Here is a 27,569-nt window from a genome sequence, read left to right as displayed (position 1 = left end):
AAACAGTAGTATTTACAATGGTCCCTCTGATCACTTACAGAAGTCCACAATCATAAATAGTCATTTCTCCGTCCACAAATCTGCTTCAGAGAAGAATATAGTCCTGGTTCTTCTCCCTCTTTTCTCAGCAGCAAAATAGGCCTCAAAATATCAACGCCTCTCTCTGAGTATACATTGATCTCTTCACCAGCAGTACATAGTCAGCAACTGAAAACTTGTCCAAATTGGTTCTGCAGCAGCAGAACAGAAACAGTACCAAAATTAATCCCCAAACCTTTGCAGGCTGAGCCAGTCAGCTTCATGCATTTCATTTTCCAGTTAACACACATAGCACAGTGCCTTTGCAAACCATGACAATCCAGTCTCTGTTTAAATGTCTCCAGAGAAGGAGATCCCACCATGCACTGAGGCAGCATATTCTACTGCCAAACAGCTTTTACCATCAGGAAGTTCTTCTGAATGTTTTGGTGAAATCCCTTTTCCAGTGCTTTGAATCTATTGCTCCACATATTAGTCTCTGGAGAAGCAGAAAACAAGCTTAACCCCTCTTTGATGTGACATCGATTCAAATATTTAAACATGGCTACCATGCCCCTTCTCAGCCGTCTCTTCTCCAAGCTAAACATACTCTGCTCCCTAAGACACTCCTCATAGGACTTGGTTTCCAGACTTTCAACTATTCCGGTCTCCCTTTTCTGGAGACATTCCAGTTTGTCAGTATCTTTCTTGAAATGTGGCAACCAAAATGGGACAATGTCTTCCTGGTGAGGTCTGACCAAAGCAGAATAGAGGGATACTAACAATACCTTCATATTTCAGTGACCGTAAAGTAGAATGGAACAAAATACTAAAAACATTATCTGCTGCCATTCTATTTAGGCATAACAAAAACTGAAATGTCTGCTGTTAAAAGGGAAGGTGTGGGATAAGAATTCCTTCCCATATTTACAATTCACATTGCTCATACACCAAATTGCTACTTCCATGTAGTACTTACAGAGCCAATTTTGTGGTGATAAATGATAGCTAAAAGATCTATGAGGGAACCAAAGTGTGAAATAAATAGAAGATAAAAGCAAATAGGCTTGCAGCTACTGCAAAAGGGAGTGGAAAGAAAAAGCACTCAGCTAAACCCCTGGTGGTCAACTAAAGAATGTGAACTGGAAATTTTTACATAATATATGAAAATAAGCTGAGATCATCTTGTGATTAATGGCATATTTTCAGAAGCGTTCATGGCCAGTCAGGAAATAAAGAACAAACTTGCAACAGAAATTTGCAGAACAGAATTATCCCTTTTCCATTACTTGTTTCCATCACTTATTTTCCACCACCCCCTCCCCAACAATGCCTACTATTTATTTATTTATTGAATGTATATCCAGCTTTTCCCCAGAATAGAATCTAAGGCTAGTCCTTGTAATATCATTCTTGGGGCTTCACTTACGTAAATTGTATTTTTATATACTTCTGCAAAGATAGATGCTTTCCCAAACATTTCCTGCCTGTTTGTGTGCTATGCCAACATGCCATAAAACCAGCATTACCTACAACTTGGACATCAGATATACAAAGATTAAGTGGAACTCCGGAACAAAATGATATTGCATAGACCCCTTATCTTTATGATTTCAGCAGCCCCATTCTCTTTTCCTGGTTTTCCTTCCCTTTGATTCCAGTTATGCACACTCCATCTTGTCTTCACCAAAGCTATGGTCCGCCCACTTCACCATCTTAGAGCAGTGGTTCTTAACCTGTGAGTCCCCAGATGTTTTGGTCTTCAACTCCCAGAAATCCTAACAGCTGGTAAACTGGCCGGAATTTCTGGGAGTTGTAGGCCAAAACACCTGGGGACCCACAGGTTGAGAACCACTGATGGTAGAGTGTATGGTGAATAAACATGCTCCAAATCACAGTAGCATTAAAATCTAAGATTTTGCCATTTATTAATATGGGTACTTCTAGGGTTTTCTTAGAAATGTGGTTAGCCTACAGCACCTGGTATTCATTGGCGCTCTCCAGTCAAAGTACCAACCAGAATTGACCCTGCTTAGCTTCCAAGATCAGTTGAGATTGGTGGCTTCCAGTAGTTGCTCATGTGACTCTGTTTTCACAGAGTCTAGAAATGGATTTCAAAGGTGGGCAGAAATCGACTATTCCTTTTTCTGTGCAGAAATGCTTCAAAACAGGTATTTTTCCTTGTGATGGAAAGTGGTGGATTTGTCCAATGAATTGGGACCTTTCAGTGTGGACATTTATGTGGGCGATCTGCTAATGCTCCTTCTGTTTCCATTAGTGGTTGAAAGATGGTGTGGGTCCCATTGAAAGAAGTGTTCTAAAATGGGTGCCTGTCTCTTCTAGTGTTGGCGATTAAGGAGAACGACCTCATGGAAAGTGGTGTCTCAAAAAGGAAAAGATTCCTGCCCCCTTCAATGTAAGGAGTTTAAGGGAAATGACGTAATGGAAAGTGGTGTCCGTTTCAAAAAGTGAGCTGATATCCTTGGAATAGTTGAGCTAGAAGGGGAAGGAGGAGATCCTTTATGATGGGGGAGCACTTTATCCACTCCCTGGGATATTCTGATGCACTAGTCTTTGACTAGCCCTCAAAGTTGGACATGTCCATTTATTTCCATCATTTCTATCCTGCCCTTCTCACCCAAGGAGACTCAGGGCGGTGTACAATTCTGAAGTTCTGGTTATTGGCACTTTGAACCCATTGATGGAGCATATTGAACTGGAATTTAATTTTTGTGGTTGTTTTAATAGAATTGTATGTTCTTCTTTTATGATGTTTACTATGTTTATTATGTTTAACTTTGTTGTATGGTTTCCTTTTGGCAATTGAATGTTTTGCTTTATGTTGGAAACCACCCTGACTCCTCTCGAGGAGATGGGGCGGTATATAAATAAGGTGGTGGTATTATTATTATTATTTTATTGTATGACACAGCAAACAAGATAGATATGCTGGATTTCGTTTCACAAAATCACAAGTCGAACACTTCCCAAGTATTATTTGTCATGGAGCCAGATCCCAGGGCTGAATTTCCAAGCCCTGAATCTGACTTCATAACATAAAACAACCCTGCAAGCACCTGGCGGGAGGAGATAAAATGAGCCTGGGAACTCAGAGTTGAAAGTATAAACAATTATAATTGCTGTAGTGTGTGGGAATAGAAATCATGGTAGAAATGTGATCCCGAAGGTGGGGTTTGATGATGATATTTGCGTGTGATATTACGTTGCATCAGAAGTGATAAAATTAGATGTATGTAAACATTAGGTCATTCTCGACTTTTCCAAAGTCATGTATTCTTCAATAAAGATTGAATTTGAGAGCAGCTATCTTTGATCTGCGTTCAGACTGGTCCTTTGAAGTGAGCCTGACATTAAAGTCGAGAATCCATTTCTCACCCTCCTGCGGAATTCGCAGTGAAGTGATAATGAGTGAAGAAGGAGATCAAAGCCCAAATGGGGCAGAGAGGCCTTTGCAAGGGGCCCGGCCGAAGAGAGAAGAAACGCTGCAAGCCATAGCTTCCTCTACGGGGTACCCCAGGCCGAACGGCGTGACCCAGAGAATTCCCAGGGGAGGAAGAGGCGTCTCTGCGGCTGCAGAAACCAGTTGGGGATCTGGAGGAAGTATGCCGGAGACCGTGGCCCTGCGGTTATCCATCCTGGAAACTAATTTATCCAGGCTGTCGGAAACCGTGGGGAGATTGGTGCCATTATTGGAAGAGAATCTCCAAAAGGAGCCCAGCCGATATGGCGCCGAGAGAGAACCAAGTAAAGAAGGAGATTGGAGCCAGAGGGGCCAGCGAGCGTCAACGCAGAGTCCCGTGGCGGCAAGGGACGAGGGAGATGAGGAATACTGGCGGGAGCTGGAGTTCCGGGACAGAATGGCGCGAGAAGTGGAGCGTCAGCGAGCCCTGGGAACTCTGAGGCCGCCATCTCCAACAGAGCTCCCAACCCCCCGAATGGGCGTCGGGGTGGAAAGGCCACTGGGGCCAGGGATCGGGTCCAGTGGATTAGCAGACGAAGGCGGAGAGGAGCGGGGGATCCAGGAAGAGGAGGAGGATGTGCCGTACGACGAGGAAAGGCGAGATGAGGGGGCTACAGCAAGGCCAGTATGCGGATGGGCGGAAGAGCCGACAGCGGCGGCAGACTTTCGGGAGCCGCGCAGAATGACCACCGGAGTGGGGCGCGGCGTGTTCCAAGGAGCCGCCCGAGGAAACCTGATGCAACCCTTCCCCATGCCTCCCAGACAGCATCAACGGGCTGCAGAATGGATGCCTAGAAGGGAAGATCTCAAACTAGAATACGGAGGGGAATCAGATGAACTGAACTTTTTTCTAATTAGCATCAGAGGATACATGGAAGACAATGCACACACATTCCCCTCCGAGGCAAGCAGGGTTCGAGCCATCGGCAACACACTAAAGCGAGGAGCAGCCAGCTGGTATGTGCAGCTTCATGCCAGACGCGACCCATGCCTGAGGTCAGTGCCCCGCTTCCTCGCCGCACTGGAAAACCGGTTCAGAGACCGGCTAGAGCAATTGAGGGCTCGAGACCAGCTGAAAGGAATAAAGCAGAGGGACAAAACAGTGCCCGAGTACGCAGAGGAATTCCTTCACCTCGCGGAAAGGGTACCAGAATGGTCTGAAGTGACCAAAGTGGAGTTATTTAAAGAGGGACTGCGCCCCGAGATCTTCAGCTGGGCAGCGCACAGAGACGACCCCGAAACGCTCCAGGGATGGATTCAACTAGCGGGGCGCGTCGAATCCACCCTGGCCCAAGTAAAGTGCTTCAGGAGCGGCAGCGGCCAGCAAAGACCGGTGGCGAGGGGTCGAGGAGAAACGAGGAAGCAGGAAAGACCCGGAGGGAGGCCGGGGATTCCCTCCAGAGGAGACGACAACAAACCTAAACCGGGATGCTTTGTATGTGGGAAGACGGGCCATCGAGCAGCAGAATGCTGGGCCCGGAAGGGGGAGCCGCCAAAAGCCCCAAAGCCCAAGCCAGCAACCGGGAGGCGCGCGGAAGAGGAGGTGCAGGCCCCAGAATCTTCAGAAAAACTGGTGAGTCGGGACAACCGCATGATAGTAGTGCCAATCTGCCTCTCAGGGCTAGAAAATCGGGCCACCTGCAAGGCATTTGTGGATTGTGGGTGTTCTAGAAATATTATAACCCCGGAGTTAGCAGGAGCGCTGAAATGCCAGCAGATGGCGCTTGACTCCCCAATTGCATTTTCGCAGCTAGATGGATCAGTCGCTGCTGGGGAAGTATCTACAAAGGAAATACGAGGAATCCCATGTAAAATAGGCAAATGGGAAGGAAGAATATCCTTTGTGATAGCCCCTATTGCCACATACCACGTAATATTAGGGATACCATGGCTCGAACAGGCAAATCCTGAAGTAGATTGGAGAGGAAAAAGCCTAGCATTCAAAGAACAGCAGATGCAATGGGAGATAAGCAAAATTGCAGAAGAGGAGGACGAGGAAGATGAAGCAGGGGAAATAGACCCACAGCTATTGCCACCTGAATACAGGGACTTTGTGGATGTTTTCAATCAGAAAGAGGCCAGTAAATTGCCTCCCAAAAGGAATATAGAAGTAGAAATTGAAATAACCCCAGGAGCAAACTTACCCAAACCAAAAGTGTATCCCATGTCTGTGCAGGAGAAGGAGGAATTGAGGAAATATATTGATAAAAACCTGGCGCGAGGCTTCATTAAGCCATCCAATTCTCCTCTCGGGGCCCCAGTGTTATTTAGGAGAAAGAAAGACAACTCCCTAAGATTGTGCATTGATTATCGAAATTTAAACGCAATTACTAAGGACAATAAATACCCTATGCCCTTAGTCAAGGATTTAATTACCGTATTGAAGAAAGGGAGCATATTTACTAAACTGGATTTAATTGAAGCGTATCATAAATTAAGGATCAAACCGGAGGATACTTGGAAAACTGCATTTTCCTGCGCATTCGGCCATTTTGAATACGAAATTTTGCCTTTCGGGTTAAAAAACGGAGGCGGCTGCTTTATGCAGCTTATAAATGAAATACTACACCCGTTATTGTACAGAGGGGTATTCATATTTCTTGATGATATCTTGATTGTAACTGAAGATAAGGAAAAGCACGTAAAATTGGTCCGGGAAGTTTTGCAGAGACTAAGAGAAGCAAAGCTGTACGCAAAACTGTCCAAATGTGAATTCAATAAAACTCAAATTGACTTTCTGGGGTATCGGATATCTCCAGAAGGGTTAGCTATGGATCCAGCTAAAGTAGCAGATGTGAAAGAATGGGGAGTGCCTCAAACAAGGAGGCAATTACAATCATTTCTGGGGTTTGCAAATTTTTACAGACCCTTCATAAAAGGTTTCGCGCAAATAACCGCACCCCTTACAGAACTTTTAAAAACAAAAGGGAAAGGGGAGACAGCAAAAGTGAAAGCTCCTGGCGCCAAACTGAGTTGGACGCCAGAATGCCAAAAGGCATTCGAAACCTTAAAAGAATGCTTCACTGAAGGACCCATCCTAAAACACCCCGATATCAGGAGCCCTTTCATAATCCATTGCGATGCCTCAGACTGTGCGTATGGGGCAGTACTATTGCAAAAAGATCAAAATGGGAACTTAAAACCCTGTGGATATTTGTCACGGAAGTTCAGCGAAACTGAAAAAAGTTGGCCAATATGGGAAAAAGAGGCATTAGCCATATTAAAAGCCTTAGAATGCTGGCGACACTTCCTCGAAGGAAGCGGAATCCCATTTGAAATTTGGTCTGACCATAAGAACCTACAATATTTAAAGTCTCCTAGAAAATTGTCCCCCAAACAAATTAGATGGGCGCAATACTTCAGCAGATTCGATTTCCAATTAAAGTTTTTTCAAGGGAAGCAGAACGTCTTGGCAGATGCTCTTTCACGCATGCCTCAACACGAAGGCATAACCACAGCAAAAGAGGGGACAATATTCTCTGACAAACAATGGGGCTTAGCTGTCAGGACAAGAGCACAAACCCAAAAGGAGGACACGGCTTTTGTTGAACTCGGCGGGGAAGAAAACTGGGGAAATGAACTTAAACAGTCTTATGAAGGAGATCAATGGATCGCGTCCAACGCAGAAAAGGGGGAACAGAAGGGGGGATTTTGGTTTGTAAACAAGAAACTGTATATCCCAGCAATATTAAGGATTAAGATTCTGCATCGTTTTCACAACAACCAGAGCGCTGGTCATACAGGAATTACAAAAACAACAAAGGCAATAGTAAAACATTGTTGGTGGCCAGGAATGAGGAAGGACATAAAGAATCATGTTGTTCAATGTGATGATTGTGCCAGAAATAAATCGGGAGGAGGGAAGCCTATGGGATTGTTACAAACAGTAGCGGAACCTACCAGACCTTGGGAATGTGTAGCTATGGACTTTGTGGGAGAACTGCCGGTTAGCAAAGGACATCGTTATATTTGGACAGTATTAGACCTGTTTTCTAAACAGGCTCACTTTATAGCGCTGACGAAACTACCATCGGCTGAGAAACTAGCTGAATTGTACATAAATCATATTTACAAACTACATGGATGTCCCAGTAGAGTAGTCAGTGACAGAGGAGTACAGTTCACAGCAAAATTTTGGGAAAAATTCTTGGAAATGCTAGGAGCAGAAAGGAGTCTAAGTTCTGCTTTTCACCCCATGACAAACGGGGCGGTAGAACGTACTCAGCAAACGCTTGGGCAGTTCCTTCGAATGTACTCTAACTTGAGACAAAATGACTGGTCTAGGTGGTTGGCTTTTGCGGAACTAGCCTTTAATTCAACTATACATTCAGCAACAAATAAAACCCCCTTTGAAGTAGTTTACGGGTATGAAATACAGCCTTTACCCCAGTTGCCAAGGTGGACAGAAAATGAGGAAACAGAGGCAGAGAAGTGGAAAACGCAAATGCTAGAATGTTGGAGTCAAGTGACTGCATCCTTAAAGGAAGCACACAAAAAGTATAAAGCGTTCGCAGACAGAAAGAGGGTGGAAGGCGATAAATTAAATAAAGGAGATCTAGTGTGGTTAAGTACCCAAAACATCAAATTGGGGCTACCTTCAAGAAAACTGGGCCCCAAATATATTGGACCATTCAGAATACAGGGTGTTATCAATGAAGTGACTTTCCAGTTGGCATTGCCAAAAAGTTTAGGGAAAATACACCCAGTATTCCATCGCAGCTTACTGAAAAAGTATATGGGGACTTTGGACAAAATGGACACATAGAGTTATTGTTTGATTTGTTTCAGAACTATGATGAAAGAAGAACCGAAGAGGAGGACGAAGAAAACGAGGGCGCCATGTCATGGAGCCAGATCCCAGGGCTGAATTTCCAAGCCCTGAATCTGACTTCATAACATAAAACAACCCTGCAAGCACCTGGCGGGAGGAGATAAAATGAGCCTGGGAACTCAGAGTTGAAAGTATAAACAATTATAATTGCTGTAGTGTGTGGGAATAGAAATCATGGTAGAAATGTGATCCCGAAGGTGGGGTTTGATGATGATATTTGCGTGTGATATTACGTTGCATCAGAAGTGATAAAATTAGATGTATGTAAACATTAGGTCATTCTCGACTTTTCCAAAGTCATGTATTCTTCAATAAAGATTGAATTTGAGAGCAGCTATCTTTGATCTGCGTTCAGACTGGTCCTTTGAAGTGAGCCTAATAATAATAATAATAATAATAATTATTATTATTATTATTATTAGCCATCTTCTTTAAAAACAGAACCCCATGAAACGCCACACAAAGAAAACAATTTCACCCACCTTCCCCCGCTTGTGGGATGAAGTCCTAAATTCTCAATCAGTTAAAACTCTTTAGGAGAAAGAAAAAGCAACACCCTCTGAAGAAATCATACCAAGAAAACCCCATGGTAGGGTTGTTACAAGGTCACCGCACCATCAAGTTGGAAATGACTTGAAGGCACACAACAAGAACAAGATTTTTTCTCTGTATGTGTTTTGTATGTGTGTGGGGGTGATTCTGTTATTCTCACTACATTTTCTCAAGCACAAAAGAGTTGAATTTGAAATAGAAGTAATTTCATGCAATACTGTCAGATGCATATATAATTGAGAAATGATTTTAACAGGTACAGCCAGAAAGCACAGTACATTTTGCTTGTAAAATACAGATGGTATATACAGGGAACTTGATGTTTGATCAGCAGTATGTATTTCCTAGTAAATGTACTAGGATGGGACTGTAAGAGCTATAGCCTAATGTTTTCAGTTACGAAACTCTAGGGACTGATCTTTTGCAAATTACAACACATTGTTATAATGTGAAACTAGCATTCCTGGTTATGTCATTTATCTTACAGTTCACATGAAACGAAAAAGAAGTCTCTTTCTCACAATCTAACTCTTCAGTTAGTTTAAATTGATGTCCTAGCATAAATACTAAAGTGTTACAGTGGGTTCCTGAAATCTGGTTTGACAGTGGAGTGACTATGGTTCTAGTTATAGCAGATTCCTGCTTAATGCTGATAAAGCCAATGTGTTAATGAATAGATCTCTATGGCCTAAGATTTATTCTAATGGATTGAATGGGTCTACTCTATTGTTGAATGAAACTGAATACAGTATGTGAAAGTCCATAAGACATCTGAACAATATGTAGTAGCAGATACACTTACTTTGGAATAAAACTCACAGGACTCAGTAAAATCTGCAAAGAAATGCATCACACAATGAGAAATGCCAACTTCCAACATTATTGGAATAATTAACATTATTTACTTGGACTATGGATCTTTCTAGTGATCAACAAAACTAAACATGATTATAAACACTACCACAATTATAACAATGACTTAGTTGTTAACTACCATCAAGTCAACTTTGACTTATGGCAACCCTATGAATGAGATGCATACGAAACCACGCCATCTTCCACAACCCTAATCATACCAAGCATCATTGTCTCTTTTAAAGAATCATGTCTTCTCACAATATCTCCATGGTGAGCCGCGGTGGCACAAGGGGTTAAACCCTTGTGCCAGTTGAACTGCTGACCTGAAGATCTGACGGTCGGCAATTCGAATCCAGCTTCCATGCAGGAACATGAGAGAAGCCTTTCACAGGATGGTAACACATCCAGGTATCCCTTGGGCAACGTCTCTGTAGACGGATGATTCTCTCACACCAGAAGTGACTTGCACATATTCTCAATTAGCTTCTGACACATTTATTATTATTATTACTATTACTATATTATTATTATTATTATTATTATTATTATTATTATTATTATTATTATTATTATTATTATTATGTCATTTCTATTCTGCTTTTCTCCCATGGGTGGGACTCAAAGCAGCGTACAAAATTTAAATACGAATACAAATATATTGGCACACAGAATACATAATCAAACAAACCATCATATACAAATATAAAAATAACCCAATTTTAACAGTTAAAATTTACAACAGATACCATTTAAAAATATCCCAAACCTTCGGTCACTGAAGTTATTTGTGAAATTAAAAATTATGCAGCTCCTAAGACATCAGTTTTCAAGGTGAGACCACAGCTTTCAGGGCCAACAAAGCATTCAATTGTGAAGTTTTACCAGCAGTTATCTGGCAGTGCCTGTTATCATTTGTCTGAGAAGGCCTGGCTCCACATAAATGTTTTAATTTGGGAACAAAAGGCCAATCGTACCTATCTAGGAAAGGGGTTCCAGAGTTGTGGGGCCACCACCAAAAAGGTCCTCTCTCGTTCCCAAAAAACCTGCCTGCAATAGATAAAAATACAATATCTCCATACTAGTACTAATTTGATTTATACCCCACTCATCCTCATAGGAGCCCATAATGCTGACCAAGATATAGTAAGACAATTTGCAGGGACAGAAGGGCTAGCAGAGACAAAAATAAGGTGAGGCTCACTTTAAAATACATTCATTTATTTTTTGTAAAAGTCTTTCACAGGTAGTGACAAAAATAAGTGCCAAATAATGCATTTCAATTAGAAAGCATGTTGAAAAGCTTCCAAAAGCACATATCAATTTGAAATATAATGTTGTCCACATGCATTAATAGTCTAAACTAAATAATTATGACTAGGAAATAAAAACATATTGTGCAGCTCGCCCTCCTGTAGTATAATGATTTGAATTGTTAATAAATGAATTCACTTGTGAATAAGTGAATGCACCATGAAAACCTCCAGTGCCTGCCCACTTGGCGATTCTACAAATATATTACTTTGAAAAGCCAAAATTACTTTATTTGTTTTTCTCTGGTGAAGCAATGAATGCCTTTATGGTGACGGCATATATGTCAAAATTGAGAATACATTTTTACACATAGTTGAAGATGTATCAGGGGTGAAACACAGAATGTATATATAATGTACACATGCATAGAAAGACGTCCCTGGATATATGCCATGTTTTAGTATGACTGCGAAATGTTAGTGTTGAGACTTTCCATGACTTTACTTTATTTAGATGCCTTATTGTGTTTCTACATGCTCAGCTGAAGAATGAAGTTACTGCAAATTGATAACTGAAGGAAAAATTAATGTAGAGGGTAGACTTTTTATTTGGAGCACAATACCCTCATTTGTTAATCTCTCAGCCCTCTGTCCCAATATCTACACATCTCATGCTAAATTAATAGACTAAACTGAAGTCCTTTAGGCCATTTAAGCAGCTTGACAACAGGAATACTAGTCTTAAACTTCGCCACCAAATACACTTATATAATTTAAGAGTAAGCCTTTGCTTCTTAACATAAGGGTTGTATTGGCTATGAGAAATGCATTTAATTTTATTTTGTCAGTATCTGTTTCTTAAATCAGTCTGCAAGTTGTAAATGCAATTCTTTCTTCAGTAAATGCATAGAAAAAGGAAGCAAATATGCAAGCAGGGACACAAACGGCAGCCCCAGGAGGGCACGATTTGAATCTAATATCCAACACAAATTTCTTGGAAATACACAGAAGCTACAAAGCAATGGAGCTTCCAGGTGTACCCATAACTTTTCATGAAACAGCAGTTTAATTTGAAGAGATCGAACAATCACTCTTTTCATAAACTGGAATGGGAGAGAATGAAACCATTGCCCCTGGCACCTGCATCTCCCTCTTCCTCTTCCTCTCAGTAAATTTGTAGCTGCCGGATCTCTAAACAATTTATTCTTTACAAACGCATCTTATGTTATCAGGGCAAGGTCTTTCAACATGTCCATCAGCATAAATTTTGAAACAGCAAAACACATTAAAATATATTTCTTAAAAGCAGAAAAGACCAGCACAGCATTAATGGCCAGGATGCATCAAAAGATCCTACTTCTACTGCAGTGTGAAAGACTATCAGACTTAACGCTTTAGAAGGAGTTACTGAGGTAAGGCACAACTCTAGAAAAAGCTTCTCATAGGTCCTAAGCTGCCTATCTTCGGGTCTTCCCCAGAAAAGCCTCCAAATAAAATTCTGGACATTTATTTGGAAAATAATTACATGCCGTTTAGATCCACATACAGTTTCTTGATTCCTGATTAATTTTTCTTTTAAAAAAAACCTAAACCTTATCTGGGTTGCTGTGAGTTTTCTGGGCTGTATGGCCATGTTCCAGAAGCATTCTCTCCTGACGTTTTGCCCACATCTATGGCAGACTTTCTCAGAGGTTGTGAGGTCTGTTGGAAACTAGGCAAGTGGGGTTTCTATATCTGTGGAATGTCCAAGGTGAGAGAAAGAACTCTTGTCTGTTGGAGGCAAGTGCGAATGTTGCAGTTGGCCACCTTGATTAGCACTGAATGGTCTTTTAGCTTCAAAGCCTGGCTGCTTCCTGCCTGGGGGAATCCCAGTGTTAGCTGGCTCTGATTGTTTCTTGACCAGATTTCCTCTGTTTTCTGAGTGTTATTCTTTATTTACTGTCCTGATTTCAGAGTTTTTAAAAAATACTGGTAGCCAGATTTTGTTCATTTTCATGGTTTCTTCCTTTCCGTTGAAATTGTCCACCTGCTTGCGAATTTCTGCAGGAGTCTACTGTATACTTCCGAAAGGAAGCTGTGGACAAGTCTACACCAAACACAGTGCCCAAACACGATTCAAGGATAAATGAAAGGCTTCTGGAACAAGGCCATACAGCAACCCAGTGGTTCCGGCCATGAATGCCTTTGACAACACATTAAACCTTGTCTTCTTCTACTCTGACCAGACTTCTAATGTCTGAGAAACACTGAAAATTCTGCAGGTGAAGTTTATCCTGGAGCTTCAAAAGTTTGTTCTGGTTGTGGCGCAGGCTGGAGAGCAGCTGCAATGAATCACTGCAATGAATCACTCTGACCAGGAGGTCATGAGTTTGAGGCCCGCTCGGAGCCATGTTTGTCTTCTCTTTGTTCTATGTTAAAAGGCATTGAATGTTTGCCTATATGTGTAATGTGATCTGCCCTGAGTCCCCTTTGGGGTGAGAAGGGCGGAATATAAATGCTGTAAATAAATAAATAAATAAATAAATAAATAAATATAGACAGTCTACCAGCAAGTGCTGCTTCTACCCTCATATGCCAGGCAAAGTTACATCGATTTAATTTCTTGTTACTTGTCACACATCAGATAAGAATTCTGAACACCTTAACCCAGGCTGCATCTACACTGCCATATAATGCAGCTTCAAAATACAGTTCAACTGCATTGAACTGGATTATATAATCCTATACTGCCATATAATGCAGTCCAATGCAGTTAAACTGCATTACAAAACTGCATTATATGGCAGTGTAGATGGGGCCCTAGTTAACCTAGAAGACACCTAAGAGTCCCTTTCCATGATGTTGGGAGGGCATTAAAGTCAAAGGCTAAAAAATGCAAAATGACAAAGGAAGCCACTTTTGGGTTTAAAAGTTTCCTGATTAAAAGCTAAAAATTATACCTATATGAGCAACTGGATTAATCAATTCCAAACACATATTATAGCAGAGTTACTCCAAGTGGTGAGCTGAAAACATGCTGAGCCATGGAGGGGTTCCCTGGAAATAAAGTCTATACTGTAATAACACAGGACAAACATGGTGCTAGTTGCTGACAAATTGGGGGGAAATTGCCAGTCTGTCACATCAATGCTTGAAAAGCACTGAGTTATGCCATGTAAGTATAATGGTTGCTACTTATTTTCAAAACAATAACTCATTAGCTTAATGGTGTAATTTTAGAAAATGTTGACCATTTCCGCTACCTTGGCAGCCACCTCTCCACAAAAGTCAAAATTCACACTGAAATACAATACCGCCTGAGATCTGCGAGTGCATCATTTTTCCAAATTAAGCAGAGACTGCTTGAGGATCGGGACATCTCTAGAGATATCAAGGTGCTTGTTTTAAAGCTATTGTCCTCCCAACCCTGCTATATGCCTGTGAAACATGGACGGTCTACAGGCGTCACAATCAACTCCTGGAATGATTCCATCAGTGTTGTCTCCAGAAAATCCTGCAAATCTCTTGGGAAGACAGGCAGACAAATGTCAGCGTGCTAGAAGAAGCAAAGACCACCAGCATTGAAGCGATGCTCCTACGCCATCAACTCCGTTGGACTGGCCACGTTGTCCGAATGCCCCATCACCATCTCCCAAAGCAGTTACTGTACTCCCAACTCAAGAATGGCAAACGTAATGTTGGTGGGCAGGAAAAGAGATTTAAAGATGGGCTTAAAGCCAACCTTAAAAACTGTGGCATAGACACTGAGAACTGGGAAGCCCTGGCCCTTGAGTGCTCTAGCTGGAGGTCAGCTGTGACCAGCAGTGCTGTGGAATTTGAAGAGGCATGAATGAGGGTGAAAGGGAGAAACGTGTCAAGAGGAAGGCGCATCAAGCCAAACCTGACCAGGACCGTGTTCCACCTGGAAACCAATGTCCTCACTGAGGAAGAACACATGGGTCAAGAATAGGGCTCTACAGTCACCTACGGACTCACCGCCGAGACACTGCACTTGACAACGAGGGATCGCCTAAGTAAGTACGTGCCAACAAAAGCTCTTTTCAGCTACTTTTAAAGGCAAAAATAGTTGCTAGTTCTTATATGTGTTTTTATAGAAGAGACAAAATAATGTAAAATACCTTCCCTTATATTGGCGCTTCTTAAACAGATAAATACAGTAATATCAAATAGAAGATGGTTGGTGAGTGAGGAACATTATTTAGCTATGCATCAGCCAGTTTAAAACCTGCAAGGAATAAAGGATATTTATTATTTAGTGCATGAATCAGCATAGAAAAATTGCTTTCAGTATGTATATCAGTATTCCAAGGAAGTTAAAATACATTCCCACAATATAAGAAGTGGGATTAGATAATTTGTGGAGTGGCCAACTTTCTAGACTCAGCAGTGGGGTGGGGAATCAGGCTTGACACCATGCAAGACAGCAATTTTTGTTTGTATGATTGAGTAATTTTAATCCCTTTATTTTAATACAATACTTCAGGCATATATGAAAGGGAGGGGGCGAGATTAATGATAAATTTCCCAATGGAGCAACACTGTTATTTAACAGAGATACTTATCAATCTGCTCATCTTTGTTCTAATAAACCTATTCCTTAGACTCAAAGATCTGTGGTCTCTGATACTTCTGAGATACCCTTCGAAATGTTTCCATTGGTTACTTCAATTAACTTCTAAACTGCCCAGTTTAGATTAGCCCTGAATCAACATTTGTATAATGAAAAATAAATAGCTCAATTAAAACTATGGCATGCATTGGAAAAAAAAGAAGAGGTGTGCTATTTGGCCAAAAGGCATTTCTTTTCAGGGTCCATTTTCGGCTAACCCCTCATTTTGTTTACTGGGAAGTTACTCGAATCAGGAGGAATGTTGCCGTTTTCATTCGGCAAAGATTCGGCCCATTGGCTACAATGGGAAACTTTAAAGGCTAAATCCTCAATCATTTTAAGGCCTATCTGCATGGAACCTACTTCTGTTTTAGAAGTACATTTACAACTGCAGGCTTTCCAAGTTTCAAAACAATTCACCAATCTATTGATTTTTTTTAGAATTATTGTAAGTTTTTACCATCACTTTTTAAAATAAGACCCCATTTACAACTGCAGGCTTTCCAAGTTTCAAAACAATTCAACAATCTATTGATTTTTTTAGAATTATTGTAAGTTTTTACCATCACTTTTTAAAATAAGACAAACGGTAAGAGAGAGTTCTGGGAATTGTAGTCACTGATTGTGTTTATTCTGGACACAACCAGGCTTTTTATTGGCTGAGAAACAAAGTGAGAGAAAAACTTCAACTCCCATCATGCTCTGAGAAGAACTCAGAGGCTTTTCAATGCCTGTCCCATGCAAGTGCTGCTGGGAAAGCGAGTTCCCAGTAGGACCCTCTCTAGAGGTGGAACCTAGGAAACTTTTAAAAAAGAAATAGACGCATGCTGTTGTTACCGGGGAGGGAGAAAAAGATGCTGCAATAATCCATCTTCTCTAGGAGCCTCACGGCAGACCCCTACTTCAGGTATATTGCAGACTTAGCTCCATCCTCCCCAGTAGCTAATAAAATCCGGCTCTCTTAAAACATTTTGATCAGCTTCTCAGTTCTCTCCTTCCTGTTCTGTTTTCAGAGATTATACAAAACGGATTACCAAATATTACAAATTTTTTCGTTCAAACTGATTCGGGCCCAAGCCTACAAGAAACACTATCAAAACATGCCATCAGAGTTTCCTAGCTCTCATCCTTTCAAATGATGCCCAATTAGATACAGTTATTTGTTGTGTGCCTTCAAGTCTTTCTGACATATGATGATCCTAAGAGGGGTTTCTGGGGTTGAAAGTACATGACTGGCCCAAGTCACCCAGAGGGTTTCATGGCTGGGCAGGAAATGAACTCTGGTCTCCAGAACCACTGCCCAATGCTCCAATTCATACACCACACTGTCTCAGCAATTATGTAGAATAGATTTAAAATATTCTCGAAGCCAGAAATCTCTGCAAAGAAACAGAAATGCTCTCATCTTAATTTTTCAGCAGCAGATGCTGAACAGAGTGAGTCACTGGAAGAGATTCAAACCCTTTCAGATAGAACTCCAAAAATGAAATCCTAGATAAAAAACAATCTATGCACTTTTAAAAAAATGAAATGTAGTAAACAATATCATTTGACAAACAGTCTTTTGATAACATGTTTTTCAATTAGATACTCTGTTGTAAGAAGCTGAGATGAAAACATGTTTTGGCAAGGGAAGAAGGCATTTTTGCTAGGAAGTGAACAATAATCCTGGTGACATATATTTTATGATAATTCTGTGAGGATCGGATTGAGCAGGCTCTGTGAACATCATTTGCAAGGGCCAGAAAAATAATTCACAATACATTCCCAGCAATACTGTTACTTTTTCTGCTTGTTCACTGATATGATATTGTGCATTCCCTTCCTTATAAACGATAACAGTAAGATTCCTTATTATCTCTTACTGCAGAAAACACATCTATGAAAACTTTTTAAATATTCTAAATAAGTAGCAGTCCTACTTTCTCATGTAAGAAATGCAGATTTATTTTACTTGCAGTCAATTAGACTCTGCCTACTTTCACATATAGCTGCTTATAAATGCGCAGTGCATACATATGCACACTGTAGACATATAAATAGATGGTTCATTAGAAAAGAGATTATTTACTGCAAACAAACCCACATGCAGAGACATGTAATTCAAAACTGAGTCTAATTAAATATGGTGTTGTTTAACTTTTGCAGATATAACAGACAACCACATTACCAGTCCCTTGGGGGAAAACAGCCACTGGAATAATAAATTACATCTTCAAGTTTTGAGTTATTGGTAATGTTCTTCTCAATCAATCCAATCATTACAGCAGAAACATAACAGGATTGTTGTGTTTTCCAGGCTGTATGGCATGTTCCAGAAGCATTCTCTCCTGACGTTTTACCCACTTCTATGGCAGGCATCCTCAGAGGTTGTGAGGTATATACCTCACAACTTCTGAGGATGTCTGCCATAGATGTGGGTGAAACATCAGGAGAGAATGCTTCTGAAACCTGGCCATACAGCCCAGAAAATACAACAACCCTGTGATTCCGGCCATGAATGCCTTCGACAATAGAAACATAACAGTTTAACAGATTATAAAAATCCCAATTCTGTGCTGATGTTTAGGTTTCACATGAAGTGATCCTGTAATGCTTCTCAGAAATTCTCAAACTTTGGAGAAGTTTACACTGACCAGATAGTGCCTTTTCTATTGTTGCTCCCCGGATCTGGAATTCCCTTCCGGAGATCCGGCAAGCACCCACCCTGGCTTCCTTCAAAAAGCTGCTTAAAACCTAGCTTTTCCGCTGCACCTTTGGATAACCAAGCCCATAGCTATAGTAGTTGCACAGGCCATCTCTTTGACTTGAAACACTGCACTTTATTCCTCTGCCCCAAAGCATTTTAGAATATAACCTTGTATTTTAGTTCTAGTGGTCCCTCCAGGCCATCCTCTCCTCCATCCCAGTGGGTTTTTTTTCTTTTCAGATTCATATGTTATTTGAGTGATTATATTCCTTCTGTTTATGTGATTGTTTTAGTCAATTGTTATGTTTTGTTTTTGTTTTTAATTCTTATAGCGTTTTATAGTGTTTTCAGTGTTTTATTGTACAATGTTTTATGCTGATTTTACATTAGAAACCGCCCTGAGTCCCTTTCGGGAGAGAGGGCGGTATACAAATAAACTTTTACTTACTTACTTACTTACTTACTTACTCCATCTACACTCACCATCTAATGCAACTTGGGGTCAGCTTCAAAGTGTGGCAGCTACAAAAGCAGGCTGTAGTGGGCTTTAAGCCTTTTAAACTGAGATCAGCAAATTCAGGAGATAGGCAGAAATAGAGCCAGTAATGCACATCAGCACATGCTAATATAAATCACATCATTCTACAGAATGTGAATTGCTGTGCAGACACCCAGAGTGCCAAAGCTTTAGGTGCTCTAACTGACTATTACAGCAAAAACCAGTTGATCCCTAATCCATCCAAAACGTAGATGCGCGCTTTTCATCTTAAGAATAGACAAGCATCTCGAGTCTGAGGATTACCTGGGAAGGTATCCCACTGGAGCACTGCAGCACAGCAAAATACTTGGAAGTTACTCAGGACTGTATTCTGACTTATAAGAAGCACTGTTTGAATATCAAGCAAAAAGTGGATGCTAGAAATAATATCATACGAAAGCTGACTGGCACAACCTGGAGATCACAACCAGATACCCATCTGCTCTTGCACTTTGCCACTCTGCTGCTGAATATGCATGCCCAGTGTGGAATACATCTCACCATGTTAAACCAGTGGATGTGGCTCTTAATGAGACATGCTACATTATCACAGGGTGTCTATGCCCTATGCCTCTGGAGAAAGTATACTGTTTAGCTGGTATTGCACCACCTGACATTCACTGGGAAGCAACAGCCAATAATGAAAGAACCAAGGCAATGACATCTCCGGCCCATCCTCTGTTCGGATATCAGCCATCATGCCAATGCCTTAAATCAAGAAACAGCTTTCTAAGACCTACAGAGATACTCGCAAGAACCCCTTAGCAAGCAAGAGTCCAAAAGTGGCAGGTTAAAACTCGGAACCTCAATCAGTGGCTGATACCAGATGAGAAACTCCTTCCTGGGCACACAGAAGACTGGGCAACCTGGAAGGCGCTGAACAGATTGAGCTCTGGCACCACCAGATGCAGAGCCAAACTTAAGAAATGGGGCTACAAAGTGGAGTCCACAACATGCGAGTTTGGAAAAGAGCAAACCACAGATCACTTACTACAATGCAGCCTGAGCCCTGCCACGTGCACAATGGAGGACCTTCTCACAGCGACACTAGAAACACTCCAAGTGGCCAGCTTCTGGTCAAAGCAAATCTAGTATAATGTCAAGTTTTCTAACTTTGTGCTTTTAAAAATACATTATAACTGTACCCCCAATTTGCTTCTGACACAATAAATAAATACCCAAAGTGCCCCACTTTGCAGCTGTCAAGCTGTGGATACTGTCATCCTGGCACTAGTTTAAGGTCAGTCTTTGTATTTTGTATAATCACCATCCGGGCCTGGAATAGGTTCCATGGAAGTCAATCCAACAATCCTCACAGTGAAAACAGTTTCTGCTATTCTAGTTCGGAACCAACCGAAGTCAGTGTAGATTTATGTACAGAACCCCTGGAATCGGTTCGAGGTGTAGATGCTGCTTTTACATACCGCAGAGGCTGGCTTACAACCAATTCCAGAATCCACAGGATCCACAGCTTTATGGTCATGGAGGAATCTTCTTTTTTTACCTTACTCCACCGCAATGTGTGTATGCCAATTGCCAAAGTGCATGTCCCTTAAATGGTTTGGTCATGCAATGTGCTTTCCACTTAGGTGCATTGATGCACATTACAAGCTCCATTTAGACTTTGCCTACCCGGTGGTTTAAAGCCCTTAATGTGCATTGCTGCTTAAAAAATGTACTTATTCTGACATACATACAAATTCAACTTAACAACAAACCTACAGCAATGTCAGTGACTGAGACCTATTCAGCAGACAATCTTTCCCATTAGAAATCTGAAACTGGAGTTTTAAGATGTTTAGACTCCCTTTTTGCAATTTTCTCAATTTTTAATGCACTGCTTACTATTTTAAGCATGATTACGTTACATTTATACGAATTCTCTTATTCATGCCTCTTTGCACACAAACCATAGTACAGAGATGATGGCTCCAATAGTCATATTCATTGAAACTTGATTAACTTGATATATCTGTCACTAACTAGTGAAAGCTAACCTTTTGCAATATGTTATTCCTCAGAAGAACTAAGATGACAAGAAAGCAACAGATAACATACAAGAGCGGTTTACTTAACTTCATCAGTTCTTCACCTAGCAACAGCTAATCCCGTGACATCAGAGGGCCACTTCACCTAGAAGCAGCCAATCCAATGACATCACAGAGGGCCACTTCATCTAGCAACAACCTTTGCAATACAGACAGACATACTTTGACATACACACATATATATACATTTATAAACTACTTTTTCATTTCAGTTCCCATTACCAAGTCCTTCTGTTCATTTCTCAAAAACAGCCTACAACAAATTACTGTAGTCAGAGTAAACCCACAACTTTTTTCTGGGGCTAGGAATTACGTCAAATACACATTAAACCAACAACGTTTCAAAACAAAACTTTAAAGAATTAAAATTTTATAAACAAAAATAGCTGAGGGGACAGTGTTTTTGAATCCATTCAAAATTCAGAGCACAGTTTATCTTCTCTAGAAGTGAACAGTATTTGCTAAATGTTGGTGGCTGGAGGCATAGACTGAATTTGCAGCTGAGAAAGTTTTCCAAAGTTTTGATCCCAGGGTTAAAAAGTCCTGTCTTAGCAAGGATGTTTATATGGGAGAAAATAGTACTTTAGATGCAAAGAACCTGGAGTATTTGCGGCTATAAACTTCAATGCCAAAATTTTAGATACCTGTTGGGAGCCAACAAGACTCTTTTCGAATTGGTGTTGTATGTTTTATGGCAATTTGCTATAACTGTCACATTGAAAAAGCTTAATCACGTCGCTGGTATCTGGAGAGGCTTTTTGAATAGTTTCTTGTTGATGCAACAATACAATCTTGGCACTACAGATCTCAATTCATTTCACTCAATAGTATCTTTCGGTGGTTGAAATGCATGCTGCATTATTTGAAAAACCACGCGAACGTACTAGAAATTGGCTTCATAAATATAACACCACAATGCAATGTTTGTATGTCCTTGCAATCTCAAAGGAACTTGTTTTCCAAACAAGGTCTTGCTTTTCTCCAGCTGTAATCTCTGCAAAATCCCTGAAGACTCTTCACATCAAATGGGAATCACTATTGGAAACAACAAGTCTGCAGGTCAAGTGCTGCCCCGCTGTTCTCCATGCATATTCATCCATTGGACCTGTACAATCATTTTGAGTAGAGCTGCACAGAAATACCAACAGTCACAATTGTATAAAAACCAAAATATACAGCTGACTTTCTCATAAATCAAACAGCACTTCATAGCTCAGTGGCTTTGGATTTCAAAGGTTTTTTTTTATTACAAAAACAAACAACTCTTTGATTTAAGAAACCTTATATAATGCAGCTAAACCAAATGCTGAGTTGGATCTTTCCCAAAGGAGGACCCAAGTCCATTGACCATATCTAATGGATTATACTTTAACAAGAAATCATGTTTGCATGAAGGGATAGTTGATAAATAAGAAACGGAGATAACCCTGTGGTTATTAAATACCATTGGCCACAAGGAAAATACAAAATGGCACTGCAATCCAGATTTTACTATTCGGTTAGAAGCATGTTCCAAAGCCTAAGACAAATTTACTTTTTCAAGTTACAAACTTGTTGGTTTTGCTTTTTCTATATTCATTTTTTAAAAGCTCGCAATTTTCCCTGTCAAATTTAGAAAGAAATTTGGAAATTCTGATAAGTTCCCATCAAAAATAAACTAAAAGATATTCTCAAATACGTGCAATAACCACATTCAACACATACAGCTATTTCTAGAAAAGGAACAGATTGTCCCCGTAAGAAGGAGGGAGGCATCCTAAAACAGGATAGAAAACATTGGGATTCACACTTTTACAAACTAAACACTAGATGAGTCCAACTATTGGTTTTGCTATTCCTCATATTTTTAAAATATCCGAAGTTCTTTGCACTGAATTTATTATTAAGTTTCACAAACTTGGGGAAACTCTAAACACATCACATTTTTTTTCACCATCTCTAATTATTGGCAGTCTTCCTGAATCCTGGTTCTCTTCTGCTATGATCTAACAGCCATCAAATGGTTAATTTGCAAAATTTCTCTTAAAGCAGAAGTAGTTATCATATATACTTGAGTATAAGTTGAGTTTTTCAGCCCTTTTTAAGTGTGGGTCCTGGCCGGCTTATTTTTGGGTCGGCTTATACTCAAGTATATAGGTAATCAGAGTTGGACAGTCTTATCTTATTAAAGTCTTATTATTAACTTAAATTACAGTTTTATGTAAATATTCAAAAACATTTAACCTACTGATGCCTCAATTAATGTAATTTTATTGGTATATATTTTTATTTTTGAAATTTACCAGAAACTGCTGTATTTCCCACCCTCGGCTTATACTCGAGTCAATAGGTTTTCCCAGTTTTTGGTGCTAAAATTAGGTGCCTTGGCTTATATTTGGGTCGGCTTGTATTCAAGTATATACGGTACTTCACCTTGTTTCTTGCAGATACAACAAACTGGGGTGAATTCTTTTTCCTTTTATTTAAATTCTCAGGCGTATTTCAGTTAAGCAGTCATTCCTACCCTGACATATAACAATGCATTAGCGTATAATCTCCACCACCCTCTGCCATGTGGAAGCACTAGATTAGATAAGACTGAAATGGAATTTCTACAGATAAAATGGGATTTTTCCTCACAGATCCCTCAGACTGAGAATATCCTAGTTTTCCACGGGACTCTTCTTGTACTTTTTGTCAGTTGTGTGAACCCGACAGAAGTAGTTCACTACCTATTTAAGATTAAGTTAACAATACACAATTGTATGTTATAAAATACATTTAACAGAATTAGATCCAGATGTAGGGGCTCTTCCAGGCAGCCGCTTAATCTGGAGGAAGGAAATGGGATTAAAAATCCTGATACCACAAGGAAAGTCCACACACGGAGCTCTGAATCCCAGGAAATAGTCCCATGTCATCCAGGGATATACAGTGTTCTGTAGCAGTGCATTTTTCACTCAATATTGGATATTTTTTGCAAACATTTTTTCATGTCGTCCCATGATCAAGCACACATTATGGATGTGTTTTCTAGCCTCCTCCCACCATATCCCACTTTCTACTAGGTTTTCAGGCCTGTGTAGATGACCCCTTAAGCAAGGTGAAGATAGCTGTTCTGTTTCCAGCCACACCACACCTTTGACCAATATGATTAAGATTTTTTAAAAATTACTTGGATGAAAACTAGTCTTTTTTGTGCTTTGATCTGACTATGTTGCCACTTGCTTCCTTGCTTGAAATAGCATCTCTTTTCATTCACTTGGAAGGAACTAAATTATGCATATAATACAGTACTGTAACTGACTTCCTCCCCTGAGATGACCAGCATACAACATTGAAAATCTATGCAATTTTTCTTTTATATTTACATTCAGTAGAATCCTTTTATGTTTTAATAATGGGAGGTGAAATCAGTTTGAGCTAGTTTTTGCTTAAACGATATTAGAATCTTATTTCTAAGAACACTTATTTCACAAGTGTAATAATTCACTTCCTGGCACACAGAAGCAACAATAGTAAAACAATTAGATATTTATACTTAAAGTTCTCCCTAGAATTTAACTTTACAACTTGGAGATATCTCTAAAGTTATCCTTCTGTTATAAAAAGTACGTACAAACTTAAACACCCTGCATAGAGAATATGAGCAAACTAATGAAAGGAACTGGCATGCTAACTTTCCAAGTATGGGGATTTTTGACTTGGGAATGGAAATACATTGGTTTTTCTACTTCTGTTCTGTATGTGGGTGCTGCTCACATTTTTTTTCTTCTCTGGGTACAATATATCATCATCATCATCATCATCATCATCATCATCATCATCATTTAATTACTTATTAATCGCCCTCCTTCCAAGATGCTCTAGGCGACTTACAAGATAAAATTGTATATATAAATAAATATATAAAACACAGGAAGATTATCTTGTGCAAAATATGGTTCTATATTATTAATATAAGTATTAATATCAATTGCCAATGGCAAGAGAGTCAGTAAACAATTATTTCTGTGTCCAGAATTATTTTGTCTTGGATGAAATGGATTACCTGGACCCATTCCAATTTGGGTTTGTGGGACAGAATAGCCTTGGGTCATCTTAATGGATGACCTACTCTGGGAGCTAAACAGGGGAAGCGAGTCCCTTTAGATTCTCCTGGATCTTTCAGGACATTTGAAACTGTCAACCATGGTATCCTTCTGGATCATATGGCTGGTATGAGACTTGAGGACATTGTTTTACAGTAGTTCTGGTCTGTCTTAGCTGAATGTTACCATAAAGTTGTACTGAGCAAATATTCACCCTTTTGGCTATTAACCCTATGGATTCATATCCATAGGTTAATAGTCATATGCTGTTCATATCTTACTACCCCGTGCTGGGTGAATCCATCTGGAATTTGGGGAATGGATGCCATCGGTAGAGCCCCCGGTGGCACAGAGGGTTAAACCGCTGAGCTGATGAACTTGCTGATTGAAAGGTCGGCGGTTCGAATCTGGGGGGCAGGGTGAGCTGTCGCTGTTAGCCCAGCTTCTGCCAACCTGGCAGTTCAAAAACATGCAAATGTGAGTAGACCAATAAGTACTGCTTCGGTGGGAAGGTAACAGCGCTCCATGCAGTCATGCTGGCCACATGACCTTGGAGGTGTCTACGGAGAACTCCGGCTCTTCGGCTTAGAAATGGAGATGAGCACCAAGTCCTAGAGTCGGACACGACTAGACTTAATGTCAGAGGAAAATCTTTACCATTACCTTTACCTGTCATCAGTATGCTCATGCTACGCAGCTATGTATTGTGTCACATCGTGAAGTTATGGTGGTGATTGCACATAACAGGGCTTTCACCCGCAGTGGAGCAATGGATTAAACCCTTGTGCCAGCTGGGCTGCTGACTTGAAGACGTGAAGGTTGGTGGTTCGAATCCGCGAGACGGAATGAGTTCCTGTCTGTCAGCTCCAGCTTCTTATTTGGGGACATGAGAGAAGCCCCCCACAGGATAGTAACAAATTCGGGCATCCCCTGGGCAACGTCTTTGTAGATGGCTAATTTTCTCACACCAGGAGCAACTTGCAGTATATTCTCACACGTGCTTTTGACACGATAAAAAAAGCTGCAGCAACATCTCAACTGTGCAACTCCCTATCCAAGAATGTTAAGCTGGTCCCATTTCTTTTAAGTTTCCAGTTGGCAGATATTAAAAGCCATGTTGTTTCCCATGGCATTCTGTGTCTGAAATCACTCTTTTAACTGTTTCAAAACTGTATCCAAGGATTGTTTTTAGGATTTTTAACATGGTACAGTGTTACCTCACTTATTGCAGGGGTTAGGTTCCAGGACCACCCGCAATAAGTGAAAATCCACGAAGTAGGGACACTATATTAATTTTAATATTTATACATTATTTTAGTAGTTATACACTATTTTAAGTCTTTATCAACCAATCGTGTGTTGATAAATTGCCTCCTTCTCCTGTTGCCGCTTGGGTTCCTTTTCTCTCCCTTTGGCTTTTTCTTCCTCCCTTCCTTAGGCTTTAAACTGTAATTTTAAAAAATCTATATATATAAAAGGGTAATGAAATTTCGCCCTAGGACAAAACAACAAAACTACAAGTCCCAGAAACACTAAACTTGGCAGCACAACCCGTCATCCATGCCTCTATGTTCATATAACAAACAGCTCCAGCTACTCCAGAAAACGGCCAGGCTTTGAGACTGCAAGGCTATTCACTGCTATTCCACCTGGCCAACAAAGGATTCCCATAAGCCACAGCAACGCATGGCCGGGCAAAGCTAGTAATTTATAATAGTCTTTTAGAGTTTATCGAAAAACCGCGAAACAGCGAATCTGCGAAAAGTGAACCGCGAAGTAGTGTGGGAACACTGTACTTTAATGTGTGTTCTTTATAGTTTTTTTTAATGCCTTGTGGGCTTGAAGATAATACAGAAATAAAATAAATGGTTTATTTGAAGCAGTAGGACACATTCTGGTGAGTGGTCCTGGCAGGTGGCAAAGAATATTTTGTAGAGAAGTTCTGCAACAATTCTGCCACAGCAGGAATTAAAAACAGAACAGTGCTAGATGATGGAAAAGACCCAGATGCTTACACACACACACACACACACACACACACACACACACATAGAAGGAAGAAATAAACGTACAATATTGTCAACTGCTTAACATATTCTAGGTGCAAAAGTTGTTTTTTCTTGTGTTACAAGAGTCATACTTTCCTCTTTATGCATGTATACCTTTTATACATCTTGTATTTTAATATTTGTTCTGTGTATTTTAATATGTATTTTATAGAAATATGTTTTCATGGGCTGCTGTGAGTTTTCCGGGCAGGGATTGCCTGCCATAGATATGGGCGAAACGTCAGGCGAGAATGCTCCTAGAACATGGCCATACAGCCCGGAAAACCCACAGCAACCCAGTGATTCCGACCATGAAAACCTTCGACAATACATTTTAATATGTGTATTTTAAATAAAGTTTACGATGATTATGTATTTTTACCTATGTTCTAATATACCTTCAGCCATGAGGAGAGGCAGAAAAGAAATAAAATTATTATTATTAAAAAAGAACACTTTTGATCAAAAGAAAGTGTAGAACATTTTAATGTTTGGTCTTTTCAGTCTGTAGCATTTATCTCATCCCTTGCTTGGAAACTGCAAGACAACATCTTATACTTGTTAAGGACTGTCACTT

The 27,569-nt window shown here is 40.3% G+C and overlaps 1 protein-coding gene across 2 annotated transcripts in view; it reads right to left on the bottom strand.

Moving 5' to 3' along the window:
- Positions 1-27,569, bottom strand: part of kcng2 (potassium voltage-gated channel modifier subfamily G member 2) — a 116,348-nt gene that overhangs the window by 47,643 nt on the left and 41,136 nt on the right. The window contains exon 2 of one of the 2 annotated variants that reach the window (XM_062980613.1): positions 9,685-9,716. The exons of the other annotated variant lie outside the window; for it this stretch is intronic. The gene's annotated coding sequence lies outside the window, so the exon portion shown is untranslated. The remainder of the gene's footprint in view (positions 1-9,684; positions 9,717-27,569) is intronic. 2 annotated transcript variants of the gene reach the window in all.

Source organism: Anolis carolinensis, chromosome 4, assembly GCF_035594765.1.
Source record: "Anolis carolinensis isolate JA03-04 chromosome 4, rAnoCar3.1.pri, whole genome shotgun sequence".
NCBI lineage: Eukaryota > Metazoa > Chordata > Lepidosauria > Squamata > Dactyloidae > Anolis > Anolis carolinensis.
Note: the sequence above shows the minus strand (reverse complement) of the source record. Positions and strands in the feature narration are given on the sequence as shown.